Raw genomic sequence first — 19,121 nt, forward strand, 5'->3', positions numbered from 1 at the left:
TAGGAAAAAGAGAGGTTGCAGAAACTATGACAAGGATTTTAGGTTGCAGGCTTGAGGTCTAATTTGTTCCTGACTGACAGATGAGAAAATCGGTGAATGATTTTGTAGCTCAGGGTTGCTGTGTCCCTTGTTTGCAGCAACTCCAGAATCCTTTGCAGCCAGAACTCTTTTTTGGTCCTTGCACGTGCAGAGTTCAGATATGTAGACCCCTGTTTAAAGCTTATCCTTGGTGTTTGTTGTCCAACTTCACAGACTGAATCAGAGATGCAGTTTTCTGATTCTGCCCAACAGGGGTCTGTTTCTGCTTTCAAAAAAATTCTCATAGGGATGGAAGGGTCTTGTTCATCCCCCGCAGCATTAAGTTCCCCATACTCTCACACTATGTTTTTACCACTGTGAGAGAGTCACTGTTGGCAGATGAGGATTACTAGCAAGGTTGATAGGTGATGAGCTAATAAATTGCACTCTGTTCTTGTAGTCACAGCTGGGCTGCTCCCGTACCCAACCTTCACATTGCTATTGCAGTCTCTCTAGTTTAGACATGTCTTTGGACCTGTGTTAGTTGCCTACGTGCAATGAGGGCTCTGCATTCTCCTCCTTTGTGCTTGCAACATCTTCAGCTTTTTCCTCCTCTCCTACTTCTCTGATTAGATTCATACGAGGACAGAATTCTGTCATTTTGTCCTGCATGCTCTTTGAATATTGACTGCCAGATAAATAGTGTATGTTTTCTGTTCATTTCTTGTCTTAGACACTGATTTTGCTTATTTTAGGGGACTTTAAAGTTTGGCAAGGCTAGTATTATAATGACAGTTACGTTCTTTCACCAAGTTCTTCCTCTTAGCTTGACTGCTTTTCTGTCAATAGTGAGAGCAATAGTGAATTTTCCTTTTTTGCTTTCACTGCTCAGCTTGGTGCTAGTCTGCCAGCATTTCTTTCTCTGATCTCTTATTGTCTGCCCAGCCTTCAGTCTTGCTTCCTTTATTCTGACAGCTGCTCCAGACTCATCATCTTCTTTTATGTCCTTCTCTCGTATTTGTTTGTGTGCCATCTTCGTTGCTGCCTTTGATGTTTGTGGTGACCTTACTGAGATCTCTACTTGAAGGAACTTGCCTTTCTAGTGGCCCAGAAGGCACTGAAGACGCAAACCAAGGAGAGGAATCATCTGAAACCAATGAGTATATGGGCCTGCTATGACCAAATCGTTTTCCTTCTAGGTCTTATCTCTTTCCCCTTATCCCTTTTCCATTATATAGGGCAATGTGCAACTACTTATGTCTTTGGTGTATAACTTGCACACTGTGTATGCTTCTGCACTGTCGAAAGTGACCAGGTACCAAAATGGAATGGGGCTTGCAGCTGAATGTTTCATTTTGTATAAGCAGCTGGTGGATTATTTTTTTTTCTCCATTATGTGACAAACTTGTTTTAAGGACAGACAGCCTTGAGCTGCCTTTCTCTCCCTTTGCAAGACGCAAATATTTTATTCCTCAAAATATGAGGTATTAAATTTTAAAATACTATATTTTTAGACCAGTTGTGGTGATTTCATCGTGGAATTATAGGGGTTTCAAAATTACATTTTGCCCAGTGAGGTTAGAATAAGCATCTCTTCATTGTGGTATTTTAAAGAAGTGATAGGCAGACTTCTATATGCAATTCAGCAGTCTGTGATGATATTGTATTGAATTTAGAGTATTTGGCCAGGAAATAGGTTTATGAATAAACCAATGGAGTAACTGTATAGCCAGCTGCTTTGAAGTAGTGCTCAGTCATTTAATTTCACATTAATTTTTAATAATAAATCAAACCTGTTTAGTGTATTAAAATTCCGCTTGGTGTGGATTCTTAGACCTCTGTGGTCTTTCAGTGACAGGAGGGATTTTGAGACATTAAACTGTTTACTTTCTGAACTTTCGTTTGTATTGCATTCTACTCCTTTTAATAATTAAACGATCATTTAATACAATTATAATATCTGAGGTTGGGATTGGAAGCAGTTCTTTTTCATCTGTTTCTCATCGTCAGCACAGCTGAAGTTTCTCAAAAGAAAAGAAATAAGATCTGAATAACCTAAACTATCCAAATTAGTGCACTTTTTCTTGGTGACAAATAGCCCCCTGGAAGGTATCGGTTAATTCTGTCTCAAATCTTTAAGAGGTAATTTTGACAGAGTTGTGTAAATGTAGAAAGTTAAACAGAGTAACCAGAGAAAGGTTCCTAATGGAATCTTGGCTTTGGTGGTGAAAACGTCTGACTAGTTTTAATAAAAGCTTGATTACACTGCATTCATGAGGATTCTGCAAGTCTGCCCTGATGACATATAAACTTTAAATTAGGCGTAGTCAATAAAAGGCCACCTAATATGGTTTCATATTTTGAGAGGTTTCCCCATAATTACCCCAGCTAGTTAGTCTGTTTTCTAACCATTTTGGAATCTGCGTGTGCTGAAAGAAACCGTCCTGTGAAAGACGGTGCTTGTACAGCATGTAATGGTGTGAAGTGACCTGGCAGAGACCTCCCCTCCCGCCTCCTTATTCAGTGACCTTCCACCAGTGATGAGGCTGCGGCCCTGCTCCCAGCAGCTGGTTTCTAAATTTGGTCTGACAAATGGTATCATAAAGGTGGCAGGTGAGGTTAGGAGATCTGATCAGAACATACCGATTTAACAGCCACCAAAAGGTACAAAAGAGTATAAGGAAAAGCAATCAAGTGCTGTCTCTTTATCATTGTATCAGCTTTCTTTGAGCGGTCCCTTGTGAAAGCCTTTACTGATGGCTTTCAGCTATGTATCATTATAATACCTACAATAAGCATGACATAATAGGAAAAATATGCCACACTGAGCAATGAAACTGGTGTTAGCCAGTGCTGTGGCCCATATCAAAATGCTCTCGCTAGCATTCCCTGTAACAACACTTCCTCAGATGTAATGGACTACGGCATATCATCAACTTAAAGTTCATACATCTGCCTTAATGTTTTTTGCATATCCCTGTTACAAGTAATGGCTGTGACTACTCGAGGGGAAAAAAGAATCCATTTTTTTTGTCTTTTAATGGTGGTTTAGGTATTCTTCAAGCATATCCTCTGTTGTTGCTGTGTTCACATGGCTAGATAGGCAAATCTTGTGTGTGTGTGTGTGTGTGTGTGTGTGTGTGTGTGTGTGTGTTCATGTTTCTCAGGCAGTAAGGAAGGGGGAGAAAGCCAATTAAAAGAAAAGGGAAAACACAGTAATGGTAAAACCACAAGGGTTAACTACAACAACTGTGTAGGCAGCCAGAAGCACTTAATTGATTTTTGCTGTTGGGTCTCTTTTTCAGTAGATTCAAAGTTGTCTCCTATTAATGGCGCTGTTTTATCAGAAGGCATTTGCAGAATAAATGCATCTGAGGTGCTTTCACTAGGAGGGCAAGCGCTTGTTTTGGAAGGAGCTTTGGAACAGGTCTTCTCCCTTACTACAGAGTGTTAAAGCATCAAAGTTACTTTCTGTGTGGGATTCAAAGATTGGAAGCTTTCTGCAGGTTACAGATTTTCACTTGTCATTTTGAAGAGTTTTGAAGAATATAATTCCACATACAGGTAGGTGGGATATGCGTAGGCTTAGAGATCTTTAGTCATATATCTTCAGTTTAAAAAGTACCTTAAAAAACCACTGATATATTCCTAAAATGTTGAGTTATTAAAGGCACATGCCTTTAAACGTGAATGCCAGTTTTGGCCAAATGTGACACAGAGTACTAATGTAATAGATGATTAGTTTTTCACAGTAATGCCTCAGTGAATTCTAGCACACAGATATCATAAAGGGGAAAATAGCCGGTGACAGTGGAATGGACAAATAGACTTTTAAATGCTTGCAGTGAGGGCTGGAGAGGTGTAGAATTGATACTGATTACTTAAAAGCAACAAGTCTAACCACTAACGGACCATTTTTGGTCATGATTGTTTTATTTAAGTCTTAGATAATTATCTGAGAGGGTAAATTGGCTCCATAAAATCAGTTATGAAGGATGGTGAAAGGCATGATACTGTAGCCACAATCAGGGTCCATCTGGCATTTAGGACGTGAAGAGAAGTGGAAAGTTGTACCTGTAGCTGTGCATGGCGTTGGCATACAGTGTGGGAATGACTTGCTTCAGCTGGCTGAGAAGCTCGGTATCTGCTGAGTGCACCTGGGTCATCACCACCTTCTAAGCATAAGCGGGCACCCATCATCCTGTCCAGGACTTGCTCCGCTCCTGCCAGGCAAAACGGTGGGAGGGACAGCCCAGGGGCACCTACCCATGCACAGCAGTGACTGCTGTAAACATTTACGTCTGCTTCAGCCTGTGCATTGGTAAGCAGGACGTAACAGAGAGCCAGCTACAATCTTGTTTACCCAGTCAACATATTTTAAGACATAAATATTTTTATTCTTTTTTTGGATATTTGTCAGCTGCATCTTAGGTTCAGTGGGAAATTTATACTGTAATGTTTGGCAGCAGTCCTGTGTTATGAGGATGGTGCCGTGAGAAACAGGATGCCCAGGTCCTAGCTTGTTTAAACAATCTCTCCAGGTTTTACTGCCATGCTCAACACCATGGTATGCAAGTGCTTACCGAGCCCTCTGAGCTGCAGAGGCAAGGGCTGGGTCAGCACTCAGCCTTATTTTTTTTTTTAAGGATGGAATTTAGAGGCCTTTTGCTCTGTACCTCGGAAGAGTTTTCCCTGATACAGCGGTTTTGCCTCTTGCCTGGATCTGAAATGGAATTCCTCAACCGCCTTTAAAGTTGCTGGCAAAGTGACCTTGACAAAATTGCATCAGGTATTGTGCCGGGGGATGATGCAGTATTAACGTGTTGACCTAAAACTTCAAATCCTAAGGTGGAGTAGCATGGTGGCTGTGCAAGAAGCAAGTTATCCAACTAGTGTCGTTAAGTGCCTTTTGTTCAGGGTATGCTGCAGGGCCAGACAAGATCTTCTGGGTGCTGTTTTGCAAAGCACAGCTCAAATTTGAGCAGGCCTTGGCCCAAAGGGCTTGTGGACAGTGTCAATGCAGGGAAAAGTGTGGGGAATACAAAAGTAAAATCAACTGTGCTACGCTTGTGAAATCAGACTAGTGTTATGACTTTTGTTGTGTTAGTGGGCGAGTAACGTGCCAGAAGGAAGGGCTGTTTTAGTGAAGAGGAGGAAAACTAGAGAGAATGAAGGCAAAGCAGAAAAGGGTAGAGCATATGGTTAATGTAGCTAAGATTGAAATACTGAAAGAGGGTGCAGAGGTTAGAGGAGGCAGAGAAATTGAACATTTAAATAAGGAATAAGAGCAAACCTAACACTTGTACGATGTTTCCAAATTTTGGAGTGCATCCTGAATGCTGTACATTTGCACTCCTACAATAGCTTTCTCTGAAATGTTGCGTTGGGAAGGAGGGATGCTAAACTGTCCAAAGGACAAGCAGAACCTGCTGAAAGTAGTTGTGCCTATTGGATGGAAGCTTGAGCTTTGGCATCTCTCTAGTCTCTGCATGGGTCTGGAAGTAGTTTTCCTTTCCCTTCCCAATCTCAAATGCTTCACAATCAGAATTCCTAACACTGCAATCACACCACTATAAGAAAGTTGCAGACAAGACCTGTTTTTCCTGTGTTGTCTGCAAGAGGGACGGGACCTTTCTGTAGACACCAGTTTCACTGAGGCTAGGAGACAGCTACTATCTTATAGTTTGTCCCAGGTCCAGCCCCCTCACCTCTGGCTTTGGAGTCCAGCCCTTCACAGCTTTCTGACTCTTTGGGTTAACTTGATCTTGCCATAGGATGAGTCCCAGACTCTCCAGGTCGCTGGGTGTCTCCAACCAAGACCTAGTCCAGGCCTGCATCCCTTCCCACCATATCCCACCCTGAGATATGTCCTGAAAAGGGACTCTAGACCTTTTTGTCTCTGCTGGATGAAAGATTCACTTCAGTGGGTAAGAGTGAAAACCTGAGGGACAGAGAAGCAGCACTTGGTGTCAGCTTCTCCTGATTCAAAACCAGTTGACTGTTCCTGTCTCTGTTGCCTCCTGTATAGGATGCTTGTTGATCCTCCATTGTACATGGGCAGCTTTGAAGGTGTGCCTACAATATTTGCAAGGAATATAGCGTGTAGGTGGTAATAATCTGGTGGCCGGCAATATTTACAATAGCGGGTGAAGCTAAGGAAGAAATTTGAGGCTATTTCTATCCTTTTTGTCCTAGTTCCCCTTTCCATCCCATTTTGGCACCCAGGATTTAGAAAATTACCCAGCTAGAGTGATTTGGCTCTGTTTTTTGTGCAAGTTGTGCTTCTTCTGTTAATATACTGAAGAGAGCGTTGGCACAGCCTGTGTCCCGCTTTCCCATAGCTCTATGTCATTTGGATAATACCACTGTAACAGGCCATTTTAGCCTCCCAAGAGCTGGCCTGGCCAGTCTATTGCACAAAATGGTGTCTTTCAACCTTCACTGGAGATGGAGACATGTGTGCTACAGTAAATAGACCATAGCTTGTTTTCATAACCTTTGTCTAGCTGTATTTCAAAACTTAGAATTTATCTAGCAACTTCATCAGGAATGGGAGGCTGGGATGTTTCTGGGCAGCGCAAGCATAGATATCGCGTCATAGAGTTGGTTGGGAGAGGGTGACTAATGGGAATGGAAAGATCCACCATGACTGTGGTTTTTAACTCCCAGATTTCCAGTGTGAAACTTGTGAACTTATTCTGGAAGCTGCTAGGCTCTCTCCTTCCCCTTGGTGTGCTGGGATCTCTCTGCTTCAGGGCTCAGCACCCACCTTGCTATGTCCTGTCCCAGCTTTACTCCTGGTTTTCCTCCTTCAGCCTTGGGCCCACTTCAGTGTGGTTGCTTCTGCCCCACCGTGGTAGACACAGCAGAGAGCTGCGGTGCAGGTCTGGAACTGGGGATAGCTGCTAAATCTTTGCAAAGGAGCAAAACGTGCACATTTAAAATATAAAAGTGGCCTTTCCAGTGGGTGCTATGACAGAAGCACTTTCAGCTTTGCCTTTATTAGCGCCTCACCCCCTAACTAGCCCCATTATCTCCAATGGATTTAATGTTTTCTTTCTGCATTTTTTTTCTTACTCTGTATATTCAAGACTCCTACATTCTGTGAATATTTAAAATAGGAATATAGAGCTTGCAAAGCTAAATATGTACACACGATAGCGGTGGTAAAGTTGGTTTTTTTTAGTTGGGGGTGTGTGTTGGCTTTACAGTATACAGGCTTCTATTCTTGTAGACGTTTGGGATGGTATTCTTTCTTCCTCCATGCGTATTCTGTCCAGCAAGTTGACAGTCTGATTTTGATGAGGGCTTTTACATGCAACAGGAATACAGCTAATAAGAAAATAATGAATTGGTGTGTATTCGTGTGCAGTGCTATCACCTAATGAATTTCCTGAATGCCAAACATGTGAAGAGGTTAACAACTCAGAAGTGTTCTCCTAGAGGGGTAGTGATGGAGCCCGGTGGCTTTACAACTGAAGAGTGAGGGGTTTAAAGCCAGCTGTGCCAGCATATTATATATCTCTATATTGTGCCCATTATCATGAATTAGTTATGCTAAGGTGATACTCAGCAAGAGGCAGCTCGTAGTGAGACCAGAAGGGTCTTCATGGTTAATGGTGGGGGGAAGAGGAAGGAAAATAATTTTCCAGTATATACTGCCTGTTCCGCTTAACATTTCTGTGCAGCAAATAATCCCATAGTCATAGTTAACTGTCAGTAATTTACCATATTTGGATTCCTGAAACAAAATGCAATGTTTAGTTCAGCGTTGAATGGCAAGCAGTTCCTTATGAAGCTTAATTGTTTTGTTTACATGTAGCTAGTTACTTACCATGTGGTAAGAACAATAGGCTGACTGGCTTGCTTAACTCGTGATCAGAATGAGATAAAACACGGAAAACACCGAGGACTGTATTTCTTAAACAGACCACATGTCAGATGCGGCCTCCTTGGCTGGTTGCAATGTAGAAAACCTGCTGCATGGCATACCCTTTGTTGCAGCCGGGCGACTGTGCCGTATGTCCTCGCCGTCTGATCTTCAGCTAAAAGCAAGGGATATTTCTTGGGCCTTTCTATTTCATGTGGACTGGGCATCTTTCTGAGAGTTGTCTGACTTGGTGACCAGACCTGGCAGAGTGTGTGCGGTGAACACAAGACCATCACGTGAGGCTTTGGCCTCACTTTCCCCCACAGCTTAACCTGCATTGCACCCATTTTGCAACAGAAGGCAGCTGCTTCTCCTCGGGAAGGAGGCAGGGCAGATACTTAGGGCAGCATAAGTTTTGACTTCTTGACCAGCCACACCTGCCATGTGGGATGGAGAGCAAAAAGGAGGTTGCTCCACTTAAGCCGGATCTCTGCCAGCCAGCCATACCTGCTGTCGACAGGAGACCTTTTAACAGGGGTTCTCCAACCGTAGCAGCGCACTGTTCTTGTCACTCAGTCCTCCAACCACAGGCACTACCCTGTGATCCAGCGTGACAGAAGTGCATGACCCAACACGTGCTTTCCTGCCCAGAACTTGAGATGTTCATTGGCAGGGCTGCCAGACTAACAGAGACAAAATAAATTTTTTGCTCAAGGACTGGAGCTCGCACCCTGGTGGAGTCCCCCTGCTTCTTGGGGAGTGTGGGGATGACACCCGGTCCCCCGGCTTAGCAGAGCTCTTCTGAGCTCTGAGCAGAGAGGACGCTCCAGAGATTTTTATCTGTTTGCTTCTTCATTTCACTGGTAGCTTTTCCCCTCAAAACATCTGAACTAAACATCAGAAAGTTTCCTGAGAAAGACTTACAGTTTGTTCTTCAAGTAGTTTCTGTTGCTGGAAGGGAATTGTCTGTTGCACCTGCTTGTACCTAAAGACTAAAGTAGATGTTCTCCATTAACTTGCCTGAAGTTAGGTAGGCTGCAGCCTTGTTAATAGCAAACACTGGCTTACCAGCTGAGTGAGCCTTCCTGCCAACCCTTCAAACTGGAGAACAAGTTTCTCACATCTCTTTTTTTTTTTTTTTTTTTTTTTGTGAATCTGTGTGCAACTGAGAATGAGAGACCATTGAAAATATGCACAGAAAGTGTAAGCGCAGGAGAGTGCCTGTAAGCCTAAAATCTTCTTTATCTTACTTTTCCATGATTGCATTGTCATTTGACTGGCACAGTTGTGTGCTCAAATCTCAGATGCAGTTTACAGTTGTCACCTCCACTTGAAGAGATGTGAATGGAGGCTGATATCCTTTAGGGCAGTATATCTCCATAGCAGTTACTTTTCCCTCTGTAGGCTCTCTCTCGCTTGCAGAGATAATGCAAGGCAGATGTATTTCCTCTTTCTGTATGTTTGAGGCACAGAGAAGCCACATCATGCAAATAACTCAACAAGACCACAATGAGAGTGGTATTCTAGAGAATACTAAAAGTTGCCATTACCTTCCCAAGCCTTCAGATTACGAAAACAAACTTTAAAAGTCTACTGAAGATTTAAGCAGTAGGAGCCCCCACCCTTCCACCACCACCCGAATATAACGTGAGCTGCTTCTAGAGCTGGAGGCCTTCTCAATAAATATTGGCTATCACTTGTTTTGAGCTTATAAGCGTTCACAAGTACATTATAAATTCGAAAGGTTAGCATGTCTGCTCTTGCCTTGTCAGTCTTTTGCTTAGCACAGAGACCAGTAGTCATCATAAAAAAAAAAAAAAAAAAAAAAAAAAAAAAAACACAAAACAACCAAAAAAAACACCTCCCGAAATGTGTCTTTGAAGAAGAAAACCCCCCACAAGGATCAGTTATATTCCTCACAAGAATTCAGCATCTGAGTCAGGAGTTCCCAGAGGCTGACCTGGAAAGCTGCTAAGTATGACCCTCAGAGGGACTTTCAAATTGTGGCTGTTTTGCACTGTCATGCAGATTGATTTTTGTTACGCAGCCCCTAGCCCGATGTCCCACCCATTAATTTGCCCTCCATGGACAAAACTCTGGGAACCCCTGAGTTCATCGTCCAAGAAAATCTTTATTTTGGAAGACGGAGTGAAAAAGATGATCTGTTTTGTCAAGTATTACCACACTTCTGCAAATATACAGTCTCCTCATATGGATGATCTCATGCATATAAGTTCTTGCTTTGCTTTGAGACAGCAATTGCAGCAAAACAGTAATATATGCAATATATAAAAAGCTTTTGGGCAAGATCCAGTACAAGCATCTCATGGTGAAATCATTCTCTATATTATTTAACAGCTACCTGGTGTCTGGTCCAGAGGAACTGGTCACAACTACATCTTCGTTTCGACACTTAAGCGAATGGAACATGTGAGATTGAATGTTGTGTGAATGTAGGGCAAGGAGAACATGGATCATAATTTGTCTCTCACTAAGAATTATCAAGCACATTCCTTCTCCATTTTTTGGCAATGGATTGTTGATACAGCCATAGCTGCTAAACAGGTACAAGCTCTTCGGCACTCCTTACCAAAATAACCTTGTCTGGAAACTCTCACCTTGCTCATTGGGAGGAGAAAGAAGGAAAATTGGAAATCTCTGGTTTAAGGAAAAGCATTTAGTACTATAGAAGTTAAGTGAAGATGAACTAACCTGCTGGAGCATCAGGCTGGAAACCTGAATGTTCTGGCAGATGCCGTCATTTTGGGAACGGAGCAGGTGGCAGTCCCGCAAAGTCCTCATGATCTTTCTCATGTAGTAGGAAGTGGCATTGCTGCCCTGGATACAAGCATCCTAAGAGAGAAGTAAATGAGGTAGTGAGTGACTCCACAGAAGTAAATGCTTGGGCGCAGTTGATACCGTGAGTCTTGGAGTGCAAGGTAGCAATATGAGTCTTTTGGAAAGAGCATCAGTGTTTCCAGTGAAAGAGGTAATACCTACCTATGATTAAGTCTTAAAAAACAAACAAACAAACAGAAAAAAACACCAAACCCAGCAGTCTTACACAGTCATTGTTTTTTAGCTTTCAAAACTCCTATTCTGAAGAGTTTTTGCTAATGGGTGGTCTGACACCCAGGCTGATTAAATATCTGATTGGCCTTCCATCGCCTTGGAAACAGAGAATGCCTACTGTGAAAACAATCTGACCCTGGAGGATCCAGGATGGAAGTTCACAAGTAAAACAGATTTTCTCCCCTTTTTTTTGTTGCTCAGAGCAATAATACAAGAGTCCGCAGTAAGGTCTGCGTTTCCAGCCATGTGTATAGCATGATAGGTACACTGAAGTTGCTTATGGCAGACAGCACTTTACGGTAAATGCGGCATTGGAACTAGGATTGCCTGTGTCTCTATTGCTGAAACTAGGGAAAAAACCTACCTTCACATTCCATAATGCAGAGCATGCACCTTTGAGCTCCTTATTTTGAGCTCCTTATTTATGCAGTTTTAGCTCCTTATTTACTCCAGACAGTTTATTGTCGGCCATGGTAACTATCTATGTTACATGTCTATTCTTGTTTGCATCCCTGGGAGATAATGTGATTGTGCAGTGGATATATTGACAGCAGGTTTTTTTCCAAATTCCTTTGCCTTTGTTCTGTTTTCCATGCAGCCCACTTAAATCATCTCTTTCTGTACTGCTGAGTCCTACAGCTTCTTGAAGAGATTTTTTCTTTTTTTGCTGGGCACATCCATAAAAAGCAAGGAGTTCTACCTTGTAGTCCCAGGGCAGTTTTGTTCCCTCAAAACACCAGTCTGCATCCACCTATGTAAGTCATCTTAGTTTTGTCCCTAATCTGTTTTAGTATCTCCAGGCAACCAAGAGACTGGCCTTTCATCTGTCTTGAACTCTTGAGAGTTACTCAACAGTTCAGAAAGCTTTTTTTTTTTTTTCTTCCTCCTGCAGTGAAGATAGCACCGAGTTAGGAGTGTGTAATGGTCTAGGCTTTTCACTTTTGCCAGGGGCTGTAATGTGGTGGGTCTGAAGATGGAGACAGACGTTCCTCGTGGCATGGAGAGCTGTGAGTCCTTTGGGCCTTTCAGGGTTGTCATTGTCCCACAGGAACTTTGTTCCCCAGCCCTCCTGCCCCTCTACTTTGTGGCCAGGCAGATATTGAGGGATATACAGAGCCAATGTGGATAGTAGCCCTAAAAGATAGTGGAAAGAAATTGAGCTAATACATTATGTCTGGTTTTCTTGCTCCTCTGCCAGGGACCATTATGGATTTAACAGTTTGTGGTAACTAAAAAGTTACCCTTCTAATACTGGTTTGGTTTTTTTTTAATGAATGTTTCAAGAGAGATGCCAGATTTACCACCTCTGGTTTGATTTGGGGATTGTAATCTCAAGATTTGTGATTACAGTAAGGTAGGATCCTGAAATTTATTCCATAGCTTGATGTCCTCTTACCCTGGAAATGAAGCTGTGCCAAATGAAATATTTGCATCAGCGTTTTCTTTCCAAGATGTGCAGCTTGGTTTTAAAGACAAATGCTTGGTTCACTTAGTTGGTTCACTAGGTAGTCACTTGGTTCACTAGTTCACTTAGCAAAACTTTTTTATTGGAGTGGCTCATGTAACTTGTTAACATGCAAGAAATTATTAAACTTTCACTTCCTCCACTCCCATTTCCTGTTTGGATGTTGAAAGGAAGCCCTGATTGCTAATTTGTGATTAGCCAGCAACCCAGAGTGAACTTAATCCAGTGGGTTTGCGTGGCACTTGCCTATGCAGATATGCAGATACTGCCTCTTTTAAGAGCGGGCTGCTGAATCTCACGTTTCATGGTGAAAGCTGTAAACAACCTGCTCTTCTTTCTGTGAATTCATGGCCTGCCTTCTGAGAACAGAGGTAACGCCTGGCCTGCTAGCGCACAGGAGACGATGCTAAAATGTTGGATGCTGCAAGAGAAAAGGGAGGCATTGAGGGTTTTTTTTTCCAGTCTTGCTTCCCCAGGAGATGGCACTGTGCAGTAGTGGGATTTTTACCTGCAGCGTTTGTGGTGTAACTGGATCATGGTTGTTTGAGACATGACAGATGAGTGAGGCTCTTAGTCAGTAAGAGCAGACTGACTTGTACTTCTTTTAGGATGCCTCAGCACTCTCTTCTGCGCAAAATACATCATACTGTTAATGCTGTAGGCAGGCTGGGTTTAAATCTGCTTTGCACCCCAGCATTAGGGAACTGACCTTCGTGCATACTCTAGTGCAGTCAGGATCAGAACTGAGTTTTGTGGGTGAAATTAATCTGGCCATGAATGAAGTGGTGATGCCTTTGGAGCACGCTTACTTTTATGCAAGTCCTTTGTGTCCACCTTGATAATTCCCAGACCTACTGACAAAGGAGCCAAAACAAAGAGGTATATACAAGTAGCAAGCCCTAGAAAATTAGAAGGTTTTGTGGAGCCTCCGTATGATCCCTCTTTCTGTCCTGCATGCGGTGTGCTATGCTCCTGTTATAATACCAAGTGGTTTGGTTTAGTGCTTGTATATAAAACACACAACACTTTTTTTTTAAAGAATCTCTGACCCCACCTGCAAATGCCTGACCTGACCTGTGCTGTCAAGTGCAGGCCAATGCAGCTGAGATAAACCTAGAAGATCTTCTTGGTCTTCCTTTTTTTAATGTTGATAAATTGAGACCATTGCCACTTTCCCCTCCAAAAACAGCCTGGGAACTGGGAGCACATACAGATCTGCAGGGAATTCTCATCTTGGAATGGATATACTACTTTACAGAATCTTGGGCAAGCTTATTAACCTTCTTATTTTAATTCTCAAAAAGGTGAAGAGGGGTAATTCTGTCTTAACACAGAAGTGTTACAAATATGTTCATAATATACCTTAAAGCAAGAAATGTTACGTGAATGCTAAATACTTCTGTTATTATTAATCAAATCTTAAGTGGCCTATACGTCTATAACAAAGGCTTCTTAGCAAACACATGCCCTTTGAAATAGCCTGACCCTTTCTACTTTTTCAGAACATTAATAGTTTCCTGGCTTGGTGTTTTAGGAAATGTCGTCATAGTCTGGAGGAACCAATAAAAACATAAGTCACCTATTTTGTCTGATCATTTTATGCCAGGATATTTGAGGCTGGAAGCTGTGGAGGAATAGGAGGGGACTGCTCAATTTGTGTGGGTGGAAGATGTAAAACTTTTAATACCGTTGTAGTATAACTTTGCATATTAAGACTCTAAAGCCGTGTGAGAAATAGCATTTTTTAAGTTCACAGGCAGGGGCTGTAGATAGTTTTAGCAACTAGTTAACTAGTTTTTCCCCTTCCTAAGCCATTTATTGCTTCAGTGCCTGATGAAAGGTATGTTGTCTTTGGGGAATAATATTTCGTTAGTTTCAGGCTTATGTTGTCCTCTAACAGAGGCAAGAGGGCTCTTAAGAAAGGGCAGTGCCTTAAAACAAATGTTGGTAAACAATTATGGAAATAAGATTGGTGGGACAATAGCTTATTGGGTATGGTAAATGCAGACCGTTTCCCACTAGTAGAAAATGCAATTACTTAAATTAAGGAACTACTGTATGAAGTCTCCGTACAAAGCATCATTACATGACATTGTGAAGAGCACACCATGAGTGTCTGTAACAGGCATCCAGTGACATTCTGTTCTCCATTATAAACCCCAGCGTTTACGAAGGGCCAAACCCCACCATCCTTACATGGTTTTGATTCTCTCCTTTCTGAGGCAAAGCCTCCAGCAAGCATGCTAATGAGTACTAACCATGATCTCTTGGGTCTGTGGAGAACAGACATGCATGCCAGTTTTTCCCCTACTGTGCTGTCTCCTCCTGCAAGCTTCAGACAGTCCCTTAGAGGTGGGGAGATCTCTGTTACGCGTGGTTGCATGGAGCTGGAAAAGACTGCCAGACCCCATTCATCCTCCATCTCTTCCCAGAGCATCCTCCAGAGACACCCAAAGTTTTTGCCCGTTTTTGGAAGGTCATGCACTGTATTTTCTCTTCTGTATTCCATCAGTGTTGGAGACCAGTCTAATGTTTGTCAGCAGTCTAGAGAAACTGAAGGATAACACTTACTTCATCCTGCACAGCTATCTTTTTGGAAATGAACTGCGGCACCAAGAGAGACAACCACCACCACCGCAAGCTGCACCGTAATGTATTATGCAGACTCTTCCCCTACTCACCTGCCACCCAAACTAGAAAAACTAAACATGGTTTCATTTCAGCTTCTGCTGTAGCCTCAAATAGAGCTGCTACTTTTACTTTTATGAATACAATTAAGGTGTTACCACGGGAGTTATACAGGAGGCCTACCCCCCACAAATGAACCTTGATGTTAACTCTGGCCAGACGTCTGTGCCTTGTGGTTTTTTGGAGGTTTTTCTCTCCACCTCTCAATTTAAAGTGCTAAATGCTGGTTCTTATTCTTTCTCCGACCCAAGCTGAGTGTGTATGCATCAGCCCCATGGCGGAGATGCTGTGCCCTGCTGCTTTCCACTCATGATCACCACTTGGAGATGTCGCATGTAAATTAGCAGCAGTGGCTTTCCCTTTGTACTTGTTAGGATCCCTTATCCTTTTCTTCTTTGTGTGTGTGTTTTGTCAGCTCAGGCCTAGATTCGTGTCCCCGTTTGAGCAACACAGGACTAATTTCTCTTTTAATGCTTGGGAAAACTGCACTTTTAGAAGAGTCTAGTGTCTGAATTTGTGAAAATATTTACTTTACAGCCAGCTGTGGTATGTGCCCAGCTTCCTACTGATATAATTGTCTGAGTATAATCCTTGTATATTTTATATTGGTGTCGGTATCAATATTAGTTCTTTAGTTTTTAATATATTATTATATATTTAATATATTAATAACATTTATTAATGTTAATTATCTAGTCTTATTCTATTTAATCTGTTTATATTTCAACTCTCGGATTCCCTTGATTTTTCCCTGATTGCCTTTCCTGGATAGGGAGGAGTCATCGGGTGATAGAGTAGTTGTCTAAATGACAATAAATTGTTGCGGGTTCCTCAAACCCTAACAGTTTGTCACTGTACTGTGCCATGAGATACCCCTTTTAAATGCCCTCTTAAACTGGGACTGGATCTGTGTGCGGAGGAGTCAGGATCCCTGAGCACCGGGTGAGAACAACAGGGTTCTTGCTCAGGCCCAGAGCACAACGTGCAGTTCCCAAAGCTTTTAAGTATCTTGGAATGGCCAAGTTGAGGCACATTTTTTTTCCCCAAAGTAACACCGTCAGAATCCTGAAGAAACGTGTGCATTCAGCAGGATGCGTAGGTGAAGGAGTGAATACAACACTGCTGCTGTTGTTGCTCATCCCCATAACAAATTCAGAAAAAAATACCCATGTCAGGTGCTCCTACTAGCTACTGTGGGGCTTCTGAGTAGGCAAGGCTCCCCTTCTGACTGCTGTCTGACGTGCTCTGATTTCATCCCAGTTAAGGAGGTGCAGGCCTCAGGGAAGGAGAAATTTGTCTTTTTCTCTGATCCCTCCTTCTTGGATTGTTGGAGTTTAGGGAAGGAACAGTTCTTCTAGTTATGTACCTAGTTCAGTCATTTGCAAATGGGAATTTTTTGATTTTTATTGGTATGCAGTTAAACTGTCATGAGCTGTGCATGTACCTGTACTTTTAAAATAAATATACCACTCTCTCATCCGTCAGAAGAAATGTGACCTCAACAAGAAGCAGACTTAAAAACACTATCATTTTTAATCCTCATCTTGCCTCCTGCTCCCCTCAGGGTTTTGATGATGGCTGGAGTTTCTTCATTGACTGGAGGTGGTTTGTTTTTTTGTTTGTTTTTTTTTTTTTTAAAAAAAAAAACAACCAAAAACAAACCAAAAAAAAAACCAAATCAAAAAACAAACAGGGACATTCTCCCAAACCAGAAACTATCCAATCTCACCCGAAGAGATTTAGTGAAATTGAAACTGTAGTAAAGATGAAGGCAAGCTATTCCTTAGGCTGCATTCATATTCTTGTGTCCTAACATACAACTTGGCCGTAGCAGTTGTGTGAAAATGCATCTGACTTGTTCTATTAGGCTGAATACCCTGTGGTCTCAGTGTTTACAGCAGATACAAGGAGAAGGCCTTGTCTTCAGATGTGTCCATGCAGGGCTTAGAACACTTTTGGCTTTACGTAAGAAATAATAATAATAGTAAGGCCAAAACCTCTCTGCCAGCTAGTGAAATGAAAATGCTGTACTTCACAGCTATGTCATTGGAGAATTATATTTCATTAGAGCTGATATTAAAAACCCTGATGTCAGATGTGAAATGTGGCTGACTTCAAATTTGCAAAACGCATAGGAAATTTTTTCGTAATGTGTTGTCACTTTAGAAGTCTGGCAGTCCTTTAGGTTAACTCATAAAACTTTAATCTCTCAGAAGGGGAAAACCCCAAGTCTATTTCCCCCACACTTTAAAAGCTTTGCTTCTACTAGCAAATGCCATTTTTATAAAGTATGTGCAAGTAACATTCTGGATGCTTCAAATAGCAGCAGTTGTTAGACTTTCAGATAGGAGAACTGGATCAAGTAGTTGTGAGAAACACGGTATTCTTGACATTTAAATGACAGCTTTTTTAAAAGTCATTGAGCAGGGTAGAGAATAGCCTCCCAACTATTAAGGATTATTAAATGAAAAAAAAAAAAACCTGTTGTTTTGCCTTTTTTCCTTCCAATTTGGTGGCTTACAGGCTTGCATTACTAGGAAGGAAAATGTGCATAGCAGTTGCATTGAGTTGGTTGCAATGGGTCACTGAGCTGCAGAACAGTTTCGATGTTGATCTTGTTTTCACAAAATCCTGAAGTACATGTAAATCAGACTGTTGTCTGTCGTAGTCACAGTAAAGGCACAAAGGGTATATGTATGCATGCGACAGCTTTTCAAAGCGTCACACTTGTATGAGGTTTTTAAAAGGAAAAAAAAAAAATCTAATCGGCTCTTATTTTTGCTTGCTAGACAATATTTAAATGTCCAGTGCAGTATGTGAGTAAGCCTACTTCTGTTACAGTTAGATTTATTGTAGGAGATGGTAAATAATACTTCGTTCTAGGCAGGTTTTTCTGGTTTGGGTTTTTGCTCAGATGTGGAGAACCGATGAACATACATACATTGTCATTTGCTAGTAGAAAAATATGTTATGGTTAAACAAGCAAATACAAACTGTTTGTGGCCTGAAGCTGTACTAATGACTAGATGTGTGTCCTTTTCTGCCTGGGTACCTCCAACTCTGCAGTAACCTCAGCTTCACACTGCGCTCACCGTTGAAACCTCTACTATGCAATAGCCAGTGTCTGCTACATCCAGTCAGAAGTAATGTTGGTGCTGAACCACCAAATAAGACTTACAATGGCAGAGTTCACCTGTTATGGGTTTTTTTTCCGTACATGCTTTGATTATAATTTCCATTCTTTGCATTTATTTCTCACCAGATTTTTTAGGAGCTTACTGTCTTCAGGATTTCTCTCTCTTATTTGAAATTGGCCAGCGGTGGTAAGGGACAGTATCTGATATACAGTTGTAAAGCATACCATGTAAGACTTTCTTGAGGAAAGAGTCTCAAATAAGCCTTGTAAAACCATTCTTACAGGTCTATCCAACTGTGCATAGCATTTCTTACAAAGTCATTGCAGTTAGCAGAAGGCTGTTCAGTGGGCAGGCAGAGCTGAATGAAATGCAGGTTAATCCCTGACTGGACAGATTCAGCTGTTTCATTTTGAGTTTGTCAGCTGATCTGTGTGAGCAGTCATTGTCCCTTTGGTGAGGGAAAGGAGTGGGATGCTTACGGAAGGGTTGGGTCAGCCTGTGGGATCAGGGTCTGCTTCAGGGAATGTGTATTTATCAGCAGCCTCCAAGGTGGGTGGAAACGTGACGGTTTGGATTAGGAGAAGTCCCTCAAGCATGCATCTGTTCAGCTTGTTAACTTCATTCACTCAGGGACTGAAAAATCAGGGACAAACCCACCTTTTTTCTTTTCTTTGCTATTTTCATTTTTTTCTCCCCCTCCCCCCCCCCCCCTTTTTTTTTTTTTTTGGAATAGCAAAGGCATTGAAACACTGTCTGGAAACAGAAAACATTCCTAGCTTTTATGGATATGTGGTCAGCCGGCTCTTGCTTGTTCCCTTATAAGCAATGTTCTTAATTGGACGAAGTTGCTACTATTTCAGGTCAGTGTATG

The 19,121-nt window shown here is 42.0% G+C and overlaps 2 protein-coding genes across 6 annotated transcripts in view; one reads left to right on the forward strand and one right to left on the reverse strand.

Annotated features, from left to right (window-relative positions):
• The window catches only part of CMSS1 (cms1 ribosomal small subunit homolog), a 243,329-nt gene that overhangs the window by 149,969 nt on the left and 74,239 nt on the right, over positions 1-19,121 (forward strand). The window lies entirely within an intron of this gene.
• The window catches only part of FILIP1L (filamin A interacting protein 1 like), a 210,317-nt gene that overhangs the window by 148,094 nt on the left and 43,102 nt on the right, over positions 1-19,121 (reverse strand). For both annotated transcript variants that reach the window (XM_063350299.1, XM_063350289.1), the window contains exon 2: positions 10,601-10,741. The gene's annotated coding sequence lies outside the window, so the exon portion shown is untranslated. The remainder of the gene's footprint in view (positions 1-10,600; positions 10,742-19,121) is intronic.

Source organism: Chroicocephalus ridibundus, chromosome 1 (assembly GCF_963924245.1).
Source record: "Chroicocephalus ridibundus chromosome 1, bChrRid1.1, whole genome shotgun sequence".
Lineage (NCBI taxonomy): Eukaryota > Metazoa > Chordata > Aves > Charadriiformes > Laridae > Chroicocephalus > Chroicocephalus ridibundus.